Raw genomic sequence first — 19844 nt, 5'->3', positions numbered from 1 at the left:
ATCCATTAGGCCATAGAGACAGTTGACATGTAATTACCTTAACACAATTTTGACAAATTGATCTTGTGTGTTTTATTGAAAACAAGTGTCAAGTAGAATGCATGTTTTATTTTCATGACGGAGTAGAATTGAATATATCGAAGGCGATTTAAAAATACCCCTGGTGGAACTCGAACCCACAATCTTAGGTTGACTTCACATGTAGGAGACCGACGTCTTATCCATTAGGCCACAGAGGCAGTTGACGAGTAATTACCTTAACACAAATTTGACAAATTTATCTTGTGTGTTTTATTGATAACAAGTGTTAAGTAAAATGCATGTTTTATTTTCATGACGGAGTAGAATTGAATATATCTGAAAGGGACTTAAAAAATACCCCTGGTGGGACTCGAACCCACAATCTTCGGTTGACTTCACATGTAGGAGACCGACGCCTTATCCATTAGGCCACAGAGGCAGTTGACGAGTAAATACCTTAACACAAATTTGACAAATTTATCTTGTGTGTTTCATTGAAAACAAGTGTTAAGTAAAATGCATGTTTTATTTTCATGACGGAGTAGAATTGAATATATCTGAAAGGGACTTAAAAATACCCCTGGTGGGACTCGAACCCACAATCTTCGGTTGACTTCACATGTAGGAGTCCGACGCCTTATCCATTAGGCCACAGAAGCAGTTAACATGTAAATACCTTAACACAATTTTGACAAATTGATCTTGTGTGTTTTATTAAAATCAAGTGTCAAGTAAATTGCATGTTTTGTTTTCATGACGGAGTAGAATTGAATATATCTGCGTGTGGTTGATACGCGATTCTGGAAACAGCCGAATGACAGTTATACTGGATTTTGATGCGAAATTACCATTTAAATGGCCACCATTCTGTCATTTTGAGTGGATTATGGAAAACAAATTTGTGCATTTGTGCAAACTGTGTCTGTGAAGGGTTAATGTATTCAGTACAAGCATGTCCGAGATACAGGTGCGGATGGACGTTGAATCAGCAAATCAGGGTCTTTCGGCCATTCCTGAAGGAGTTTTAAAAATACACCTGGTGGGACTCGAACCCACAATCTTCTGTTGACTTCTCATGTAGGAGACCAATGCCTTATCCATTAGGCCACAGAGGCAGTTGAAGTATAAATACATTAACACAATTTTGACAAATTGATCTTGTGTGTTTTATTGAAAACAAGTGTCAAGTAGAATGCATGTTTTATTTTCATGACGGAGTAGAATTGAATAAATCTGAAAGGGACTTAAAAATACCACTGGTGGGACTCGAACCCACAATCTTCGGTTGACTTCACATGTAGGAGACCGACGCCTTATCCATTAGGCCACAGAGGCAGTTGACATTTAAATACCTTAACACAATTTTGACAAATTGATCTTGTGTGTTTTATTAAAAACAAGTGTCAAGTGTCAAGTAAATTGCATGATTTGTTTTCATGACCGAGTAGAATTGAATATATTTGCGTGTGGCTGATACGCGATTCTGGAAACAGCCGAATGACAGTTATACTGGATTTTGATGCGAAATTACCATTTAAATGGCCACCATTCTGTCATTTTGAGTGGATTATGGAAACAAACTTGTGCATTTGTGCAAACTGTGTCTGTGAAGGGTTAATGTATTCAGTACAAGAATGTACGAGATACAGGTGCGGATAGACGTTGAATCAGCAAATCAGGGTCTTTCGGCCATTCCTGAAGGAGTTTTAAAAATACCCCTGGTGGGACTCGAACCCACAATCTTCGGTTGACTTCTCATGTAGGAGACCGACGCCTTATCCATTAGGCCACAGAGGCAGTTGAAGTATAAATGCCGTAACACAATTTTGACAAATTTATCTTGTGTGTTTTATTGAAAACAAGTGTTAAGTAAAATGCATGTTTTATTTTCATGATGGAGTAGAATGAATATATCTGAAAGGGACTTAAAAAATACCCCTGGTGGGACTCGAACCCACAATCTTCGGTTGACTTCACATGTAGGAGACCGACGCCTTATCCATTAGGCCACAGAGGCAGTTGAAGTATAAATGCCGTAACACAATTTTGACAATTTTATCTTGTGTGTTTCATTGAAAACAAGTGTTAAGTAAAATGCATGTTTTATTTTCATGACGGAGTAGAATTGAATATATCTGAAAGGGACTTAAAAACACCCCTGGTGGGACTCGAACCCACAATCTTCGGTTGAATTCACATGTAGGAGACCGACGCCTTATCCATTAGGCCACAGAGGCAGTTGACGAGTAAATACCTTAACACAATTTTGACAAATTTATCTTGTGTGTTTTATTGATAACAAGTGTTAAGTAAAATGCATGTTTTATTTTCATGACGGAGTAGAATTGAATATATCTGAAAGGGACTTAAAAAATACCCCTGGTGGGACTCGAACCCACAATCTTCGGTTGACTTCACATGTAGGAGACCGACGCCTTATCCATTAGGCCACAGAGGCAGTTGACGAGTAAATACCTTAACACAAATTTGACAAATTTATCTTGTGTGTTTCATTGAAAACAAGTGTTAAGTAAAATGCATGTTTTATTTTCATGACGGAGTAGAATTGAATATATCTGAAAGGGACTTAAAAACACCCCTGGTGGGACTCGAACCCACAATCTTCGGTTGAATTCACATGTAGGAGACCGACGCCTTATCCATTAGGCCACAGAGGCAGTTGACAAGTAAATACCTTAACACAATTTTGACAAATTGATCTTGTGTGTTTTATTAAAAACAAGTGGCAAGTAAATTGCATGATTTGTTTTCATGACGGAGTAGAATTGAATATATCTGCGTGTGGCTGATACGCGATTCTGGAAACAGCCTAATGACAGTTATACTGGATTTTGATGCGAAATTACCATTTAAATGGCCACCATTCTGTCATTTTGAGTGGATTATGGAAACAAACTTGTGCATTTGTGCAAACTGTGTCTGTGAAGGGTTAATGTATTCAGTACAAGAATGTACGAGATACAGGTGCGGATAGACGTTGAATCAGCAAATCAGGGTCTTTCGGCCATTCCTGAAGGGGTTTTAAAAATACCCCTGGTGGGACTCGAACCCACAATCTTCGGTTGACTTCTCATGTAGGAGACCGACGCCTTATCCATTAGGTCACAGAAGCAGTTGAAGTATAAATGCTGTAACACAATTTTGACAAATTGATCTTGTGTGTTTTATTGAAAACAAGTGTCAAGTAGAATGCATGTTTTATTTTCACGACGGAGTAGAATTGAATAAATCTGAAAGGGACTTAAAAATACCCCTGGTGGGACTCGAACCCACAATCTTCGGTTGACTTCACATGTAGGAGACCGACGCCTTATCCATTAGGCCACAGAGGCAGTTGACATTTAAATACCTTAACACAATTTTGACAAATTGATCTTGTGTGTTTTATTAAAAACAAGTGTCAAGTGTCAAGTAAATTGCATGATTTGTTTTCATGACGGAGTAGAATTGAATATATCTGCGTGTGGCTGATACGCGATTCTGGAAACAGCCGAATGACAGTTATACTGGATTTTGATGCGAAATTACCATTTAAATGGCCACCATTCTGTCATTTTGAGTGGATTATGGAAACAAACTTGTGCATTTGTGCAAACTGTGTCTGTGAAGGGTTAATGTATTCAGTACAAGAATGTACGAGATACAGGTGCGGATAGACGTTGAATCAGCAAATCAGGGTCTTTCGGCCATTCCTGAAGGAGTTTTAAAAATACCCCTGGTGGGACTCGAACCCACAATCTTCGATTGACTTCTCATGTAGGAGACCAACGCCTTATCCATTAGGCCATAGAGACAGTTGACATGTAATTACCTTAACACAATTTTGACAAATTGATCTTGTGTGTTTTATTGAAAACAAGTGTCAAGTAGAATGCATGTTTTATTTTCATGACGGAGTAGAATTGAATATATCGAAGGCGATTTAAAAATACCCCTGGTGGAACTCGAACCCACAATCTTAGGTTGACTTCACATGTAGGAGACCGACGCCTTATCCATTAGGCCACAGAGGCAGTTGACGAGTAAATACCTTAACACAAATTTGACAAATTTATCTTGTGTGTTTCATTGAAAACAAGTGTTAAGTAAAATGCATGTTTTATTTTCATGACGGAGTAGAATTGAATATATCTGAAAGGGACTTAAAAATACCCCTGGTGGGACTCGAACCCACAATCTTCGGTTGACTTCACATGTAGGAGTCCGACGCCTTATCCATTAGGCCACAGAAGCAGTTAACATGTAAATACCTTAACACAATTTTGACAAATTGATCTTGTGTGTTTTATTAAAATCAAGTGTCAAGTAAATTGCATGTTTTGTTTTCATGACGGAGTAGAATTGAATATATCTGCGTGTGGTTGATACGCGATTCTGGAAACAGCCGAATGACAGTTATACTGGATTTTGATGCGAAATTACCATTTAAATGGCCACCATTCTGTCATTTTGAGTGGATTATGGAAAACAAATTTGTGCATTTGTGCAAACTGTGTCTGTGAAGGGTTAATGTATTCAGTACAAGCATGTCCGAGATACAGGTGCGGATGGACGTTGAATCAGCAAATCAGGGTCTTTCGGCCATTCCTGAAGGAGTTTTAAAAATACACCTGGTGGGACTCGAACCCACAATCTTCTGTTGACTTCTCATGTAGGAGACCAATGCCTTATCCATTAGGCCACAGAGGCAGTTGAAGTATAAATACATTAACACAATTTTGACAAATTGATCTTGTGTGTTTTATTGAAAACAAGTGTCAAGTAGAATGCATGTTTTATTTTCATGACGGAGTAGAATTGAATAAATCTGAAAGGGACTTAAAAATACCACTGGTGGGACTCGAACCCACAATCTTCGGTTGACTTCACATGTAGGAGACCGACGCCTTATCCATTAGGCCACAGAGGCAGTTGACATTTAAATACCTTAACACAATTTTGACAAATTGATCTTGTGTGTTTTATTAAAAACAAGTGTCAAGTGTCAAGTAAATTGCATGATTTGTTTTCATGACCGAGTAGAATTGAATATATTTGCGTGTGGCTGATACGCGATTCTGGAAACAGCCGAATGACAGTTATACTGGATTTTGATGCGAAATTACCATTTAAATGGCCACCATTCTGTCATTTTGAGTGGATTATGGAAACAAACTTGTGCATTTGTGCAAACTGTGTCTGTGAAGGGTTAATGTATTCAGTACAAGAATGTACGAGATACAGGTGCGGATAGACGTTGAATCAGCAAATCAGGGTCTTTCGGCCATTCCTGAAGGAGTTTTAAAAATACCCCTGGTGGGACTCGAACCCACAATCTTCGGTTGACTTCTCATGTAGGAGACCGACGCCTTATCCATTAGGCCACAGAGGCAGTTGAAGTATAAATGCCGTAACACAATTTTGACAAATTTATCTTGTGTGTTTTATTGAAAACAAGTGTTAAGTAAAATGCATGTTTTATTTTCATGATGGAGTAGAATGAATATATCTGAAAGGGACTTAAAAAATACCCCTGGTGGGACTCGAACCCACAATCTTCGGTTGACTTCACATGTAGGAGACCGACGCCTTATCCATTAGGCCACAGAGGCAGTTGAAGTATAAATGCCGTAACACAATTTTGACAATTTTATCTTGTGTGTTTCATTGAAAACAAGTGTTAAGTAAAATGCATGTTTTATTTTCATGACGGAGTAGAATTGAATATATCTGAAAGGGACTTAAAAACACCCCTGGTGGGACTCGAACCCACAATCTTCGGTTGAATTCACATGTAGGAGACCGACGCCTTATCCATTAGGCCACAGAGGCAGTTGACGAGTAAATACCTTAACACAATTTTGACAAATTTATCTTGTGTGTTTTATTGATAACAAGTGTTAAGTAAAATGCATGTTTTATTTTCATGACGGAGTAGAATTGAATATATCTGAAAGGGACTTAAAAAATACCCCTGGTGGGACTCGAACCCACAATCTTCGGTTGACTTCACATGTAGGAGACCGACGCCTTATCCATTAGGCCACAGAGGCAGTTGACGAGTAAATACCTTAACACAAATTTGACAAATTTATCTTGTGTGTTTCATTGAAAACAAGTGTTAAGTAAAATGCATGTTTTATTTTCATGACGGAGTAGAATTGAATATATCTGAAAGGGACTTAAAAATACCCCTGGTGGGACTCGAACCCACAATCTTCGGTTGACTTCACATGTAGGAGTCCGACGCCTTATCCATTAGGCCACAGAAGCAGTTAACATGTAAATACCTTAACACAATTTTGACAAATTGATCTTGTGTGTTTTATTAAAATCAAGTGTCAAGTAAATTGCATGTTTTGTTTTCATGACGGAGTAGAATTGAATATATCTGCGTGTGGTTGATACGCGATTCTGGAAACAGCCGAATGACAGTTATACTGGATTTTGATGCGAAATTACCATTTAAATGGCCACCATTCTGTCATTTTGAGTGGATTATGGAAAACAAATTTGTGCATTTGTGCAAACTGTGTCTGTGAAGGGTTAATGTATTCAGTACAAGCATGTCCGAGATACAGGTGCGGATGGACGTTGAATCAGCAAATCAGGGTCTTTCGGCCATTCCTGAAGGAGTTTTAAAAATACACCTGGTGGGACTCGAACCCACAATCTTCTGTTGACTTCTCATGTAGGAGACCGATGCCTTATCCTTTAGGCCACAGAGGCAGTTGAAGTGTAAATACATTAACACAATTTTGACAAATTGATCTTGTGTGTTTTATTGAAAACAAGTGTCAAGTAGAATGCATGTTTTATTTTCATGACGGAGTAGAATTGAATAAATCTGAAAGGGACTTAAAAATACCACTGGTGGGACTCGAACCCACAATCTTCGGTTGACTTCACATGTAGGAGACCGACGCCTTATCCATTAGGCCACAGAGGCAGTTGACATTTAAATACCTTAACACAATTTTGACAAATTGATCTTGTGTGTTTTATTAAAAACAAGTGTCAAGTGTCAAGTAAATTGCATGATTTGTTTTCATGACCGAGTAGAATTGAATATATCTGCGTGTGGCTGATACGCGATTCTGGAAACAGCCGAATGACAGTTATACTGGATTTTGATGCGAAATTACCATTTAAATGGCCACCATTCTGTCATTTTGAGTGGATTATGGAAACAATCTTGTGCATTTGTGCAAACTGTGTCTGTGAAGGGTTAATGTATTCAGTACAAGAATGTACGAGATACAGGTGCGGATAGACGTTGAATCAGCAAATCAGGGTCTTTCGGCCATTCCTGAAGGCGTTTTAAAAATACCCCTGGTGGGACTCGAACCCACAATCTTCGGTTGACTTCTCATGTAGGAGACCGACGCCTTATCCATTAGGCCACAGAGGCAGTTGAAGTATAAATGCCGTAACACAATTTTGACAAATTTATCTTGTGTGTTTTATTGAAAACAAGTGTTAAGTAAAATGCATGTTTTATTTTCATGATGGAGTAGAATGAATATATCTGAAAGGGACTTAAAAAATACCCCTGGTGGGACTCGAACCCACAATCTTCGGTTGACTTCACATGTAGGAGACCGACGCCTTATCCATTAGGCCACAGAGGCAGTTGAAGTATAAATGCCGTAACACAATTTTGACAAATTTATCTTGTGTGTTTCATTGAAAACAAGTGTTAAGTAAAATGCATGTTTTATTTTCATGACGGAGTAGAATTGAATATATCTGAAAGGGACTTAAAAACACCCCTGGTGGGACTCGAACCCACAATCTTCGGTTGAATTCACATGTAGGAGACCGACGCCTTATCCATTAGGCCACAGAGGCAGTTGACAAGTAAATACCTTAACACAATTTTGACAAATTGATCTTGTGTGTTTTATTAAAAACAAGTGGCAAGTAAATTGCATGATTTGTTTTCATGACGGAGTAGAATTGAATATATCTGCGTGTGGCTGATATGCGATTCTAGAAACAGCCGAATGACAGTTATACTGGATTTTGATGCGAAATTACCATTTAAATGGCCACCATTCTGTCATTTTGAGTGGATTATGGAAAACAAATTTGTGCATTTGTGCAAACTGTGTCTGTGAAGGGTTAATGTATTCAGTACAAGCATGTCCGAGATACAGGTGCGGATGGACGTTGAATCAGCAAATCAGGGTCTTTCGGCCATTCCTGAAGGAGTTTTAAAAATACACCTGGTGGGACTCGAACCCACAATCTTCTGTTGACTTCTCATGTAGGAGACCGATGCCTTATCCTTTAGGCCACAGAGGCAGTTGAAGTGTAAATACATTAACACAATTTTGACAAATTGATCTTGTGTGTTTTATTGAAAACAAGTGTCAAGTAGAATGCATGTTTTATTTTCATGACGGAGTAGAATTGAATAAATCTGAAAGGGACTTAAAAATACCACTGGTGGGACTCGAACCCACAATCTTCGGTTGACTTCACATGTAGGAGACCGACGCCTTATCCATTAGGCCACAGAGGCAGTTGACATTTAAATACCTTAACACAATTTTGACAAATTGATCTTGTGTGTTTTATTAAAAACAAGTGTCAAGTGTCAAGTAAATTGCATGATTTGTTTTCATGACCGAGTAGAATTGAATATATCTGCGTGTGGCTGATACGCGATTCTGGAAACAGCCGAATGACAGTTATACTGGATTTTGATGCGAAATTACCATTTAAATGGCCACCATTCTGTCATTTTGAGTGGATTATGGAAACAATCTTGTGCATTTGTGCAAACTGTGTCTGTGAAGGGTTAATGTATTCAGTACAAGAATGTACGAGATACAGGTGCGGATAGACGTTGAATCAGCAAATCAGGGTCTTTCGGCCATTCCTGAAGGAGTTTTAAAAATACCCCTGGTGGGACTCGAACCCACAATCTTCGGTTGACTTCTCATGTAGGAGACCGACGCCTTATCCATTAGGCCACAGAGGCAGTTGAAGTATAAATGCCGTAACACAATTTTGACAAATTTATCTTGTGTGTTTTATTGAAAACAAGTGTTAAGTAAAATGCATGTTTTATTTTCATGATGGAGTAGAATGAATATATCTGAAAGGGACTTAAAAAATACCCCTGGTGGGACTCGAACCCACAATCTTCGGTTGACTTCACATGTAGGAGACCGACGCCTTATCCATTAGGCCACAGAGGCAGTTGAAGTATAAATGCCGTAACACAATTTTGACAAATTTATCTTGTGTGTTTCATTGAAAACAAGTGTTAAGTAAAATGCATGTTTTATTTTCATGACGGAGTAGAATTGAATATATCTGAAAGGGACTTAAAAACACCCCTGGTGGGACTCGAACCCACAATCTTCGGTTGAATTCACATGTAGGAGACCGACGCCTTATCCATTAGGCCACAGAGGCAGTTGACAAGTAAATACCTTAACACAATTTTGACAAATTGATCTTGTGTGTTTTATTAAAAACAAGTGGCAAGTAAATTGCATGATTTGTTTTCATGACGGAGTAGAATTGAATATATCTGCGTGTGGCTGATATGCGATTCTAGAAACAGCCGAATGACAGTTATACTGGATTTTGATGCGAAATTACCATTTAAATGGCCACCATTCTGTCATTTTGAGTGGATTATGGAAACAAACTTGTGCATTTGTGCAAACTGTGTCTGTGAAGGGTTAATGTATTCAGTACAAGAATGTACGAGATACAGGTGCGGATAGACGTTGAATCAGCAAATCAGGGTCTTTCGGCCATTCCTGAAGGAGTTTTAAAAATACCCCTGGTGATACTCGAACCCACAATCTTCGGTTGACTTCTCATGTAGGAGACCGACCCCTTATCCATTAGGCCACAGAGGCAGTTGACGAGTAAATACCTTAACACAATTTTGACAAATTTATCTTGTGTGTTTCATTTAAAACAAGTGTCAAGTAGAATGCATGTTTTATTTTCATGACGGAGTAGAATTGAATATATCTGAAAGGGACTTAAAAATACCCCTGGTGGGACTCGAACCCACAATCTTCGGTTGACTTCACATATAGGAGACCGACGCCTTATCCATTAGGCCACAGAGGCAGTTGACAAGTAAATACCTTAACACAATTTTGACAAATTTATCTTGTGTGTTTTATTGATAACAAGTGTTAAGTAAAATGCATGTTTTATTTTCATGACGGAGTAGAATTGAATATATCTGAAAGGGACTTAAAAAATACCCCTGGTGATACTCGAACCCACAATCTTCGGTTGACTTCTCATGTAGGAGACCGACGCCTTATCCATTAGGCCACAGAGGCAGTTGAAGTATAAATGCCGTAACACAATTTTGACAAATTTATCTTGTGTGTTTCATTGAAAACAAGTGTTAAGTAAAATGCATGTTTTATTTTCATGACGGAGTAGAATTGAATATATCTGAAAGGGACTTAAAAACACCCCTGGTGGGACTCGAACCCACAATCTTCGGTTGAATTCACATGTAGGAGACCGACGCCTTATCCATTAGGCCACAGAGGCAGTTGACAAGTAAATACCTTAACACAATTTTGACAAATTGATCTTGTGTGTTTTATTAAAAACAAGTGGCAAGTAAATTGCATGATTTGTTTTCATGACGGAGTAGAATTGAATATATCTGCGTGTGGCTGATATGCGATTCTAGAAACAGCCGAATGACAGTTATACTGGATTTTGATGCGAAATTACCATTTAAATGGCCACCATTCTGTCATTTTGAGTGGATTATGGAAACAAACTTGTGCATTTGTGCAAACTGTGTCTGTGAAGGGTTAATGTATTCAGTACAAGAATGTACGAGATACAGGTGCGGATAGACGTTGAATCAGCAAATCAGGGTCTTTCGGCCATTCCTGAAGGAGTTTTAAAAATACCCCTGGTGATACTCGAACCCACAATCTTCGGTTGACTTCTCATGTAGGAGACCGACCCCTTATCCATTAGGCCACAGAGGCAGTTGACGAGTAAATACCTTAACACAATTTTGACAAATTTATCTTGTGTGTTTCATTTAAAACAAGTGTCAAGTAGAATGCATGTTTTATTTTCATGACGGAGTAGAATTGAATATATCTGAAAGGGACTTAAAAATACCCCTGGTGGGACTCGAACCCACAATCTTCGGTTGACTTCACATATAGGAGACCGACGCCTTATCCATTAGGCCACAGAGGCAGTTGACAAGTAAATACCTTAACACAATTTTGACAAATTTATCTTGTGTGTTTTATTGATAACAAGTGTTAAGTAAAATGCATGTTTTATTTTCATGACGGAGTAGAATTGAATATATCTGAAAGGGACTTAAAAAATACCCCTGGTGATACTCGAACCCACAATCTTCGGTTGACTTCTCATGTAGGAGACCGACCCCTTATCCATTAGGCCACAGAGGCAGTTGACGAGTAAATACCTTAACACAATTTTGACAAATTTATCTTGTGTGTTTCATTGAAAACAAGTGTTAAGTAAAATGCATGTTTTATTTTCATGACGGAGTAGAATTGAATATATCTGAAAGGGACTTAAAAACACCCCTGGTGGGACTCGAACCCACAATCTTCGGTTGAATTCACATGTAGGAGACCGACGCCTTATCCATTAGGCCACAGAGGCAGTTGACAAGTAAATACCTTAACACAATTTTGACAAATTGATCTTGTGTGTTTTATTAAAAACAAGTGGCAAGTAAATTGCATGATTTGTTTTCATGACGGAGTAGAATTGAATATATCTGCGTGTGGCTGATATGCGATTCAAGAAACAGCCGAATGACAGTTATACTGGATTTTGATGCGAAATTACCATTTAAATGGCCACCATTCTGTCATTTTGAGTGGATTATGGAAACAAACTTGTGCATTTGTGCAAACTGTGTCTGTGAAGGGTTAATGTATTCAGTACAAGAATGTACGAGATACAGGTGCGGATAGACGTTGAATCAGCAAATCAGGGTCTTTCGGCCATTCCTGAAGGAGTTTTAAAAATACCCCTGGTGATACTCGAACCCACAATCTTCGGTTGACTTCTCATGTAGGAGACCGACCCCTTATCCATTAGGCCACAGAGGCAGTTGACGAGTAAATACCTTAACACAATTTTGACAAATTTATCTTGTGTGTTTCATTGAAAACAAGTGTTAAGTAAAATGCATGTTTTATTTTCATGACGGAGTAGAATTGAATATATCTGAAAGGGACTTAAAAAATACACCTGGTGGGACTCGAACCCACAATCTTCGGTTGACTTCGCATGTAGGAGACCGACGCCTTATCCATTAGGCCACAGAGGCAGTTGACAAGTAAATACCTTAACACAATTTTGACAAATTTATCTTGTGTGTTTTATTGATAACAAGTGTTAAGTAAAATGCATGTTTTATTTTCATGACGGAGTAGAATTGAATATATCTGAAAGGGACTTAAAAAATACCCCTGGTGGGACTCGAACCCACAATCTTCGGTTGACTTCACATGTAGGAGACCGACGCCTTATCCATTAGGCCTCAGAGGCAGTTGAAGTATAAATGCCGTAACACAATTTTGACAAATTGATCTTGTGTGTTTCATTGAAAACAAGTGTTAAGTAAAATGCATGTTTTATTTTCATGACGGAGTAGAATTGAGTATATCTGAAAGGGACTTAAAAACACCCCTGGTGTGACTCGAACCCACAATCTTCGGTTGAATTCACATGTAGGAGACCGACGCCTTATCCATTAGGCCACAGAGGCAGTTGACAAGTAAATACCTTAACACAATTTTGACAAATTTATCTTGTGTGTTTTATTGATAACAAGTGTTAAGTAAAATGCATGTTTTATTTTCATGACGGAGTAGAATTGAATATATCTGAAAGGGACTTAAAAAATACCCCTGGTGGGACTCGAACCCACAATCTTCGGTTGACTTCACATGTAGGAGACCGACGCCTTATCCATTAGGCCACAGAGGCAGTTGAAGTATAAATGCCGTAACACAATTTTGACAAATTGATCTTGTGTGTTTCATTGAAAACAAGTGTTAAGTAAAATGCATGTTTTATTTTCATGACGGAGTAGAATTGAATATATCTGAAAGGGACTTAAAAACACCCCTGGTGGGACTCGAACCCACAATCTTCGGTTGAATTCACATGTAGGAGACCGACGCCTTATCCATTAGGCCACAGAGGCAGTTGACAAGTAAATACCTTAACACAATTTTGACAAATTGATCTTGTGTGTTTTATTAAAAACAAGTGGCAAGTAAATTGCATGATTTGTTTTCATGACGGAGTAGAATTGAATATATCTGCGTGTGGCTGATATGCGATTCTGGAAACAGCCGAATGACAGTTATACTGGATTTTGATGCGAAATTACCATTTAAATGGCCACCATTCTGTCATTTTGAGTGGATTATGGAAACAAACTTGTGCATTTGTGCAAACTGTGTCTGTGAAGGGTTAATGTATTCAGTACAAGAATGTACGAGATACAGGTGCGGATAGACGTTGAATCAGCAAATCAGGGTCTTTCGGCCATTCCTGAAGGAGTTTTAAAAATACCCCTGGTGGGACTCGAACCCACAATCTTCGGTTGACTTCTCATGTAGGAGACCGACGCCTTATCCATTAGGCCACAGAGGCAGTTGAAGTATAAATGCCGTAACACAATTTTGACAAATTGATCTTGTGTGTTTTATTTAAAACAAGTGTCAAGTAGAATGCATGTTATCTATACTTAACTCCAATTATTCGTACAAATTAAACAACAAGCATGAAATGCGGTATGCGGTGGTTGCAGTACCCAGGAGCCACACGCGTTTATTACAAGTATCCCCCTTACATATGTAAATATTCACGGAATAATCGATGATAAATCCCCATCGCGAATACATTGACCGCCCAGGAAAACCAGATATAAAAAACGCGTTAAGGGGAAAAACATCTGGAAACCTGTACCCGACACAATGTCAGATGTATCTAGGGGTGGATGTCGGGAGTCATCCATATTACAATTGGACATGTATTAAATAAGAAAAAATACATCGTTAGTTGTTTGCAACCGAGACTGAATACAATAGAACACTCTTCTTACTATATACCCATGAGCACCTGGTTATTTAGCCAATAACCAGTCAGAACAGGTGCAATGGCACCTGAATAATTTACATACGAATAGATACCAATTATCTGCTAATCTACAAAACGCAGATAATTTATCATTATTTTCATGACGGAGTAGAATTGAATATATATGAAGGCGATTTAAAAATACCCCTGGTGGAACTCGAACGCACAATCTTTGGTTGACTTCAAATGTAGGAGACCGACGCCTTATCCATTAGGCCACAGAGGCAGTTGACGAGTAAATACCTTAACACAATTTTGACAAATTTATCTTGTGTGTTTCATTTAAAACAAGTGTCAAGTAGAATGCATGTTTTATTTTCATGACGGAGTAGAATTGAATATATCTGAAGGCGATTTAAAAATACCCCTGGTGGAACTCGAACCCACAATCTTCGGTTGACTTCACATATAGGAGACAGACGCCTTATCCATTAGGCCACAGAGGCAGTTGACGAGTAAATACCTTAACACAATTTTGACAAATTTATCTTGTGTGTTTTATTGATAACAAGTGTTAAGTAAAATGCATGTTTTATTTTCATGACGGAGTAGAATTGAATATATCTGAAAGGGACTTAAAAAATACCCCTGGTGGGACTCGAACCCACAATCTTCGGTTGACTTCACATGTAGGAGACCGACGCCTTATCCATTAGGCCACAGAGGCAGTTGACGAGTAAATACCTTAACACAATTTTGACAAATTTATCTTGTGTGTTTCATTGAAAACAAGTGTTAAGTAAAATGCATGTTTTATTTTCATGACGGAGTAGAATTGAATATATCTGAAAGGGACTTAAAAATACCCCTGGTGGGACTCGAACCCACAATCTTCGGTTGACTTCACATGTAGGAGTCCGACGCCTTATCCATTAGGCCACAGAAGCAGTTAACATGTAAATACCTTAACACAATTTTGACAAATTGATCTTGTGTGTTTTATTAAAATCAAGTGTCAAGTAAATTGCATGTTTTGTTTTCATGACGGAGTAGAATTGAATATATCTGCGTGTGGTTGATACGCGATTCTGGAAACAGCCGAATGACAGCTATACTGGATTTTGATGCGAAATTACCATTTAAATGACCACCATTCTGTCATTTTTAGTGGATTATGGAAAACAAATTTGTGCATTTGTGCAAACTGTGTCTGTGAAGGGTTAATGTATTCAGTACAAGCATGTCCGAGATACAGGTGCGGATGGACGTTGAATCAGCAAGTCAGGGTCTTTCGGCCATTCCTGAAGGAGTTTTAAAAATACACCTGGTGGGACTCGAACCCACAATCTTCTGTTGACTTCTCATGTAGGAGACCGACACCTTATCCATTAGGCCACAGAGGCAGTTGACGAGTAAATACCTTAACACAATTTTGACAAATTGATCTTGTGTCTTTTATTTGAAACAAGTGTCAAGTAGAATGCATGTTATCTATACTTAACTCCAATTATTCGTACAAATTAAACAACAAGCATGAAATGCGGTATGCGGTGGTTGCAGTACCCAGGAGCCACACGCGTTTATTACAAGTATCCCCCCTTACATATGTAAATATTCACGGAATAATCGATGATAAATCCCAATCGCGAATACATTGACCGCCCAGGAAAACCAGATATAAAAAACCCGTTAAGAGGAAAAACATCTGGAAACCTGTACCCGACACAATGTCAGATGTATCTAGGGGTGGATGTCGGGAGTCATCCATATTAAAATTGGACATGTATTAAATAAGAAAAAATACATCGTTAATTGTTTGCAACCGAGACTGAATACAATAGAACACTCTTCTTACTATATACCCATGAGCACCTGGTTATTTAGCCAATAACCAGTCAGAACAGGTGCAATGGCACCTGAAGAATTTACATACGAATAGATACCAATTATCTGCTAATCTACGAAACGCAGATAATTTATCATTATTTTCATGACGGAGTAGAATTGAATATATCTGAAGGCGATTTAAAAATACCCCTGGTGGAACTCGAACCCACAATCTTTGGTTGACTTCAAATGTAGGATACCGACGCCTTATCCATTAGGCCACAGAGGCAGTTGACGAGTAAATACCTTAACACAATTTTGACAAATTTATCTTGTGTGTTTCATTTAAAACAAGTGTCAAGTAGAATGCATGTTTTATTTTCATGACGGAGTAGAATTGAATATATCTGAAAGGGACTTAAAAATACCCCTGGTGGGACTCGAACCCACAATCTTCGTTTGACTTCACATGTAGGAGATCGACGCCTTATCCATTAGGCCACAGATGCAGTTAACATGTAAATACCTTAACACAATTTTGACAAATTGATCTTGTGTGTTTTATTAAAATCAAGTGTCATGTAAATTGCATGTTTTGTTTTCATGACGGAGTAGAATTGAATATATCTGCGTGTGGTTGATACGCGATTCTGGAAACAGCCGAATGACAGTTATACTGAATTTTGACGCGTAATTACCATTTAAAATAGCCACCATTCTGTCATTTTGAGTTGGATTATGGGAAACAAACTTGTGCATTTGTGCAAACTGTGTCTGTGAAGGGTTAATGTATTCAGTACAAGCATGTCCGAGATACAGGTACGGATGGACGTTGAATCAGCAAGTCAGGGTCTTTCGGCCATTCCTGAAGGGGTTTTAAAAATACCCCTGGTGGGACACGAACCCACAATCTTCGGTTGACTTCTCATGTAGGAGACCGACGCCTTATCCATTAGGCCACAGAGGCAGTTAACATGTAATTACCTTAACACAATTTTGACAAATTTATCTTGTGTGTTTTATTGAAAACAAGTGTCAAGTAAAATGCATGTTATATTTTCATGACAGAGAAGAATTGAATATATCAGAAAGGGATTTAAAAATACCCCTGGTGGGACTCGAACCCACAATCTTCGGTTGACTTCACATGTAGGAGACCGACGCCTTATCCATTAGGCCACAGAGGCAGTTGACATGTAAATACCTTAACACAATTTTGACAAATTTATCTTGTGTGTTTTATTGAAAACAATTGTCAAGTAAATTGCGTGTTTTGTTTTCATGACGGAGTAGAATTGAATATATCTGCGTGTGGCTGATACGCGATTCTGGAAACAGCCGAATGACAGTTATACTGGATTTTGATGCGAAATTACCATTTAAATGGCCACCATTCTGTCATTTTGAGTGGATTATGGAAACAAACTTGTGCATTTGTGCAAACTGTGTCTGTGAAGGGTTAATGTATTCAGTACAAGAATGTACGAGATACAGGTGCGGATAGACGTTGAATCAGTAAGTCAGGGTCTTTCGGCCTTTCCTGAAGGAGTTTTAAAAATACACCTGGTGGGACTCGAACCCACAATCTTCGGTTGACTTCTCATGTAGGAGACCGACGCCTTATCCATTAGGCCACGGAGACAGTTGAAGTATAAATACATTAACACAATTTTGACAAATTTATCTTGTGTGTTTTATTGAAAACAAGTGTTAAGTAAAATGCATGTTTTATTTTCATGACGGAGTAGAATTGAATATATCTGAAAGGGACTTAAAAAATACCCCTGGTGGGACTCGAACCCACAATCTTCGGTTGACTTCACATGTAGGAGACCGACGCCTTATCCATTAGGCCACAGAGGCAGTTAACATGTAAATACCTTAACACAATTTTGACAAATTGATCTTGTGTGTTTTATTAAAATCAAGTGTCAAGTAAATTGCATGTTTTGTTTTCATGACGGAGTAGAATTGAATATATCTGCATGTGGCTGATACGCGATTCTGGAAACAGCCGAATGACAGTTATACTGGATTTTGATGCGAAATTACCATTTAAATGGCCACCATTCTGTCATTTTGAGTGGATTATGGAAAACAAACTTGTGCATTTGTGCAAACTGTGTCTGTGAAAGGTTAATGTATTCAGTACAAGCATGTCCGAGATACAGGTGCGGATGGACGTTGAATCAGCAAGTCAAGGTCTTTCGGCTATTCCTGAAGGGGTTTTAAAAATACCCCTGGTGGGACTCGAACCCACAATCTTCGGTTGACTTCACATGTAGGAGACCGACGCCTTATCCATTAGGCCACAGAGACAGTTGAAGTGTAAATGCCTTAACACAATTTTGACAAATTTATCTTGTGTGTTTTATTGAAAACAAGTGTCAAGTAAAATGCATGTTTTATTTTCATGACAGAGAAGAATTGAATATATCTGAAAGGGACTTAAAAAATACCCCTGGTGGGACTCGAACCCACAATCTTCGGTTGACTTCACATGTAGGAGACCGACGCCTTATCCATTAGGCCACAGAGGCAGTTAACATGTAAATACCTTAACACAATTTTGACAAATTGATCTTGTGTGTTTTATTAAAATCAAGTGTCAAGTAAATTGCATGTTTTGTTTTCATGACGGAGTAGAATTGAATATATCTGCATGTGGCTGATACGCGATTCTGGAAACAGCCGAATGACAGTTATACTGGATTTTGATGCGAAATTACCATTTAAATGGCCACCATTCTGTCATTTTGAGTGGATTATGGAAAACAAACTTGTGCATTTGTGCAAACTGTGTCTGTGAAAGGTTAATGTATTCAGTACAAGCATGTCCGAGATACAGGTGCGGATGGACGTTGAATCAGCAAGTCAAGGTCTTTCGGCTATTCCTGAAGGGGTTTTAAAAATACCCCTGGTGGGACTCGAACCCACAATCTTCGGTTGACTTCACATGTAGGAGACCGACGCCTTATCCATTAGGCCACAGAGACAGTTGAAGTGTAAATGCCTTAACACAATTTTGACAAATTTATCTTGTGTGTTTTATTGAAAACAAGTGTCAAGTAAAATGCATGTTTTATTTTCATGACAGAGAAGAATTGAATATATCTGAATGGGATTTAAAAATACCCCTGGTGGGACTCGAACCCACAATCTTCGGTTGACTTCACATGTAGGAGACCGACGCCTTATCCATTAGGCCACAGAGGCAGTTGACATGTAATTACCTTAACACAATTTCGACAAATTGATCTTGTGTGTTTTATTGAAAACAAGTGTCAAGTAGAATGCATGTTTTATTTTCATGACGGAGTAGAATTGAATATATCTGCGTGTGGCTGTTATGCGATTCTGGAAACAGTCGAATGGCAGTTATACTGAATTTTAACGCGTAATTACCATTTAAATAGCCACCACTCTGTCATTTTGAGTTGAATTATGGGAAACAAACTTGTGCATTTGTGCAAACTGTGTCTGTGAGTGAAATGTTAATGTATTCAGTACAAGGATGTCCGAGATAGAGGAGCGCAGGGACGTTGAACCAACCAGTCAGAATATTTCGGCCATTCCTGAAGGAGATTTAAAAATACCCCTGGTGGGACTCAAACCCACAATCTTCGGTTGACTTCACATGTAGGAGACCGACGCCTTATCCATTAGGCCACAGAGGCAGTTGACGTGTAAATACCTTAACTCAATTTTGACAAATGTATCGTGTGTGTTTTATTGAAAACAAGTGTCAAGTAAAATGCATGTTTTATTTTATTGTCAGAGAAGAATTGAATATATCTGAAAGGGATTTAAAAATACCCCTGGTGGGACTCGAACCCACAATTTTCGGTTGACTTCACATGTAGGAGACCGACGCCTTATCAATGATGGCACAGAGG

At 38.5% G+C, this 19844-nt stretch overlaps 40 non-coding genes across 40 annotated transcripts; all 40 read right to left on the bottom strand.

The window, feature by feature from the left end:
- Positions 1-376: 376 nt before the first annotated feature.
- On the bottom strand, positions 377-460 carry TRNAR-CCU (transfer RNA arginine (anticodon CCU)). The gene is given in 2 exon segments: positions 377-412; positions 424-460. It is a non-coding gene; the product is annotated as a tRNA-Arg (tRNA).
- An 812-nt stretch (positions 461-1272) lies between these two features.
- On the bottom strand, positions 1273-1356 carry TRNAR-CCU (transfer RNA arginine (anticodon CCU)). Its single transcript is given in 2 exon segments — positions 1273-1308; positions 1320-1356. It is a non-coding gene; the product is annotated as a tRNA-Arg (tRNA).
- A 378-nt stretch (positions 1357-1734) lies between these two features.
- On the bottom strand, positions 1735-1818 carry TRNAR-CCU (transfer RNA arginine (anticodon CCU)). The gene is given in 2 exon segments: positions 1735-1770; positions 1782-1818. It is a non-coding gene; the product is annotated as a tRNA-Arg (tRNA).
- Positions 1819-1954: 136 nt separating this feature from the next.
- On the bottom strand, positions 1955-2038 carry TRNAR-CCU (transfer RNA arginine (anticodon CCU)). The gene is given in 2 exon segments: positions 1955-1990; positions 2002-2038. It is a non-coding gene; the product is annotated as a tRNA-Arg (tRNA).
- A 136-nt stretch (positions 2039-2174) lies between these two features.
- TRNAR-CCU (transfer RNA arginine (anticodon CCU)) lies at positions 2175-2258 on the bottom strand. The gene is given in 2 exon segments: positions 2175-2210; positions 2222-2258. It is a non-coding gene; the product is annotated as a tRNA-Arg (tRNA).
- Positions 2259-2395: 137 nt separating this feature from the next.
- TRNAR-CCU (transfer RNA arginine (anticodon CCU)) lies at positions 2396-2479 on the bottom strand. Its single transcript is given in 2 exon segments — positions 2396-2431; positions 2443-2479. It is a non-coding gene; the product is annotated as a tRNA-Arg (tRNA).
- A 136-nt stretch (positions 2480-2615) lies between these two features.
- Positions 2616-2699, bottom strand: TRNAR-CCU (transfer RNA arginine (anticodon CCU)). The gene is given in 2 exon segments: positions 2616-2651; positions 2663-2699. It is a non-coding gene; the product is annotated as a tRNA-Arg (tRNA).
- Positions 2700-3290: 591 nt separating this feature from the next.
- TRNAR-CCU (transfer RNA arginine (anticodon CCU)) lies at positions 3291-3374 on the bottom strand. The gene is given in 2 exon segments: positions 3291-3326; positions 3338-3374. It is a non-coding gene; the product is annotated as a tRNA-Arg (tRNA).
- Positions 3375-4867: 1493 nt separating this feature from the next.
- On the bottom strand, positions 4868-4951 carry TRNAR-CCU (transfer RNA arginine (anticodon CCU)). Its single transcript is given in 2 exon segments — positions 4868-4903; positions 4915-4951. It is a non-coding gene; the product is annotated as a tRNA-Arg (tRNA).
- A 378-nt stretch (positions 4952-5329) lies between these two features.
- TRNAR-CCU (transfer RNA arginine (anticodon CCU)) lies at positions 5330-5413 on the bottom strand. The gene is given in 2 exon segments: positions 5330-5365; positions 5377-5413. It is a non-coding gene; the product is annotated as a tRNA-Arg (tRNA).
- A 136-nt stretch (positions 5414-5549) lies between these two features.
- TRNAR-CCU (transfer RNA arginine (anticodon CCU)) lies at positions 5550-5633 on the bottom strand. The gene is given in 2 exon segments: positions 5550-5585; positions 5597-5633. It is a non-coding gene; the product is annotated as a tRNA-Arg (tRNA).
- A 136-nt stretch (positions 5634-5769) lies between these two features.
- TRNAR-CCU (transfer RNA arginine (anticodon CCU)) lies at positions 5770-5853 on the bottom strand. Its single transcript is given in 2 exon segments — positions 5770-5805; positions 5817-5853. It is a non-coding gene; the product is annotated as a tRNA-Arg (tRNA).
- Positions 5854-5990: 137 nt separating this feature from the next.
- TRNAR-CCU (transfer RNA arginine (anticodon CCU)) lies at positions 5991-6074 on the bottom strand. The gene is given in 2 exon segments: positions 5991-6026; positions 6038-6074. It is a non-coding gene; the product is annotated as a tRNA-Arg (tRNA).
- Positions 6075-6886: 812 nt separating this feature from the next.
- On the bottom strand, positions 6887-6970 carry TRNAR-CCU (transfer RNA arginine (anticodon CCU)). Its single transcript is given in 2 exon segments — positions 6887-6922; positions 6934-6970. It is a non-coding gene; the product is annotated as a tRNA-Arg (tRNA).
- A 378-nt stretch (positions 6971-7348) lies between these two features.
- On the bottom strand, positions 7349-7432 carry TRNAR-CCU (transfer RNA arginine (anticodon CCU)). The gene is given in 2 exon segments: positions 7349-7384; positions 7396-7432. It is a non-coding gene; the product is annotated as a tRNA-Arg (tRNA).
- A 136-nt stretch (positions 7433-7568) lies between these two features.
- On the bottom strand, positions 7569-7652 carry TRNAR-CCU (transfer RNA arginine (anticodon CCU)). Its single transcript is given in 2 exon segments — positions 7569-7604; positions 7616-7652. It is a non-coding gene; the product is annotated as a tRNA-Arg (tRNA).
- Positions 7653-7788: 136 nt separating this feature from the next.
- TRNAR-CCU (transfer RNA arginine (anticodon CCU)) lies at positions 7789-7872 on the bottom strand. The gene is given in 2 exon segments: positions 7789-7824; positions 7836-7872. It is a non-coding gene; the product is annotated as a tRNA-Arg (tRNA).
- Positions 7873-8464: 592 nt separating this feature from the next.
- Positions 8465-8548, bottom strand: TRNAR-CCU (transfer RNA arginine (anticodon CCU)). The gene is given in 2 exon segments: positions 8465-8500; positions 8512-8548. It is a non-coding gene; the product is annotated as a tRNA-Arg (tRNA).
- A 378-nt stretch (positions 8549-8926) lies between these two features.
- TRNAR-CCU (transfer RNA arginine (anticodon CCU)) lies at positions 8927-9010 on the bottom strand. Its single transcript is given in 2 exon segments — positions 8927-8962; positions 8974-9010. It is a non-coding gene; the product is annotated as a tRNA-Arg (tRNA).
- Positions 9011-9146: 136 nt separating this feature from the next.
- Positions 9147-9230, bottom strand: TRNAR-CCU (transfer RNA arginine (anticodon CCU)). Its single transcript is given in 2 exon segments — positions 9147-9182; positions 9194-9230. It is a non-coding gene; the product is annotated as a tRNA-Arg (tRNA).
- Positions 9231-9366: 136 nt separating this feature from the next.
- Positions 9367-9450, bottom strand: TRNAR-CCU (transfer RNA arginine (anticodon CCU)). Its single transcript is given in 2 exon segments — positions 9367-9402; positions 9414-9450. It is a non-coding gene; the product is annotated as a tRNA-Arg (tRNA).
- Positions 9451-10041: 591 nt separating this feature from the next.
- TRNAR-CCU (transfer RNA arginine (anticodon CCU)) lies at positions 10042-10125 on the bottom strand. The gene is given in 2 exon segments: positions 10042-10077; positions 10089-10125. It is a non-coding gene; the product is annotated as a tRNA-Arg (tRNA).
- Positions 10126-10482: 357 nt separating this feature from the next.
- TRNAR-CCU (transfer RNA arginine (anticodon CCU)) lies at positions 10483-10566 on the bottom strand. Its single transcript is given in 2 exon segments — positions 10483-10518; positions 10530-10566. It is a non-coding gene; the product is annotated as a tRNA-Arg (tRNA).
- Positions 10567-11157: 591 nt separating this feature from the next.
- Positions 11158-11241, bottom strand: TRNAR-CCU (transfer RNA arginine (anticodon CCU)). Its single transcript is given in 2 exon segments — positions 11158-11193; positions 11205-11241. It is a non-coding gene; the product is annotated as a tRNA-Arg (tRNA).
- A 357-nt stretch (positions 11242-11598) lies between these two features.
- On the bottom strand, positions 11599-11682 carry TRNAR-CCU (transfer RNA arginine (anticodon CCU)). The gene is given in 2 exon segments: positions 11599-11634; positions 11646-11682. It is a non-coding gene; the product is annotated as a tRNA-Arg (tRNA).
- A 592-nt stretch (positions 11683-12274) lies between these two features.
- On the bottom strand, positions 12275-12358 carry TRNAR-CCU (transfer RNA arginine (anticodon CCU)). Its single transcript is given in 2 exon segments — positions 12275-12310; positions 12322-12358. It is a non-coding gene; the product is annotated as a tRNA-Arg (tRNA).
- A 137-nt stretch (positions 12359-12495) lies between these two features.
- On the bottom strand, positions 12496-12579 carry TRNAR-CCU (transfer RNA arginine (anticodon CCU)). Its single transcript is given in 2 exon segments — positions 12496-12531; positions 12543-12579. It is a non-coding gene; the product is annotated as a tRNA-Arg (tRNA).
- A 136-nt stretch (positions 12580-12715) lies between these two features.
- On the bottom strand, positions 12716-12799 carry TRNAR-CCU (transfer RNA arginine (anticodon CCU)). The gene is given in 2 exon segments: positions 12716-12751; positions 12763-12799. It is a non-coding gene; the product is annotated as a tRNA-Arg (tRNA).
- Positions 12800-12936: 137 nt separating this feature from the next.
- On the bottom strand, positions 12937-13020 carry TRNAR-CCU (transfer RNA arginine (anticodon CCU)). Its single transcript is given in 2 exon segments — positions 12937-12972; positions 12984-13020. It is a non-coding gene; the product is annotated as a tRNA-Arg (tRNA).
- Positions 13021-13156: 136 nt separating this feature from the next.
- Positions 13157-13240, bottom strand: TRNAR-CCU (transfer RNA arginine (anticodon CCU)). The gene is given in 2 exon segments: positions 13157-13192; positions 13204-13240. It is a non-coding gene; the product is annotated as a tRNA-Arg (tRNA).
- A 371-nt stretch (positions 13241-13611) lies between these two features.
- On the bottom strand, positions 13612-13695 carry TRNAR-CCU (transfer RNA arginine (anticodon CCU)). The gene is given in 2 exon segments: positions 13612-13647; positions 13659-13695. It is a non-coding gene; the product is annotated as a tRNA-Arg (tRNA).
- A 1069-nt stretch (positions 13696-14764) lies between these two features.
- TRNAR-CCU (transfer RNA arginine (anticodon CCU)) lies at positions 14765-14848 on the bottom strand. The gene is given in 2 exon segments: positions 14765-14800; positions 14812-14848. It is a non-coding gene; the product is annotated as a tRNA-Arg (tRNA).
- A 1983-nt stretch (positions 14849-16831) lies between these two features.
- On the bottom strand, positions 16832-16915 carry TRNAR-CCU (transfer RNA arginine (anticodon CCU)). The gene is given in 2 exon segments: positions 16832-16867; positions 16879-16915. It is a non-coding gene; the product is annotated as a tRNA-Arg (tRNA).
- Positions 16916-17051: 136 nt separating this feature from the next.
- Positions 17052-17135, bottom strand: TRNAR-CCU (transfer RNA arginine (anticodon CCU)). The gene is given in 2 exon segments: positions 17052-17087; positions 17099-17135. It is a non-coding gene; the product is annotated as a tRNA-Arg (tRNA).
- A 592-nt stretch (positions 17136-17727) lies between these two features.
- Positions 17728-17811, bottom strand: TRNAR-CCU (transfer RNA arginine (anticodon CCU)). Its single transcript is given in 2 exon segments — positions 17728-17763; positions 17775-17811. It is a non-coding gene; the product is annotated as a tRNA-Arg (tRNA).
- A 372-nt stretch (positions 17812-18183) lies between these two features.
- On the bottom strand, positions 18184-18267 carry TRNAR-CCU (transfer RNA arginine (anticodon CCU)). The gene is given in 2 exon segments: positions 18184-18219; positions 18231-18267. It is a non-coding gene; the product is annotated as a tRNA-Arg (tRNA).
- Positions 18268-18404: 137 nt separating this feature from the next.
- On the bottom strand, positions 18405-18488 carry TRNAR-CCU (transfer RNA arginine (anticodon CCU)). The gene is given in 2 exon segments: positions 18405-18440; positions 18452-18488. It is a non-coding gene; the product is annotated as a tRNA-Arg (tRNA).
- A 372-nt stretch (positions 18489-18860) lies between these two features.
- Positions 18861-18944, bottom strand: TRNAR-CCU (transfer RNA arginine (anticodon CCU)). The gene is given in 2 exon segments: positions 18861-18896; positions 18908-18944. It is a non-coding gene; the product is annotated as a tRNA-Arg (tRNA).
- A 136-nt stretch (positions 18945-19080) lies between these two features.
- On the bottom strand, positions 19081-19164 carry TRNAR-CCU (transfer RNA arginine (anticodon CCU)). Its single transcript is given in 2 exon segments — positions 19081-19116; positions 19128-19164. It is a non-coding gene; the product is annotated as a tRNA-Arg (tRNA).
- Positions 19165-19541: 377 nt separating this feature from the next.
- TRNAR-CCU (transfer RNA arginine (anticodon CCU)) lies at positions 19542-19625 on the bottom strand. The gene is given in 2 exon segments: positions 19542-19577; positions 19589-19625. It is a non-coding gene; the product is annotated as a tRNA-Arg (tRNA).
- Between the last annotated feature and the right edge of the window lie 219 nt (positions 19626-19844).

This window comes from Saccoglossus kowalevskii, chromosome 9 (genome assembly GCF_978046115.1).
Source record: "Saccoglossus kowalevskii chromosome 9, keSacKowa6.1, whole genome shotgun sequence".
In the NCBI taxonomy this organism is placed as follows: Eukaryota; Metazoa; Hemichordata; class Enteropneusta; family Harrimaniidae; genus Saccoglossus; species Saccoglossus kowalevskii.
The sequence above is the reverse complement of the archived record's forward strand: the minus strand, read 5'-3'. Positions and strand labels throughout refer to the sequence as shown.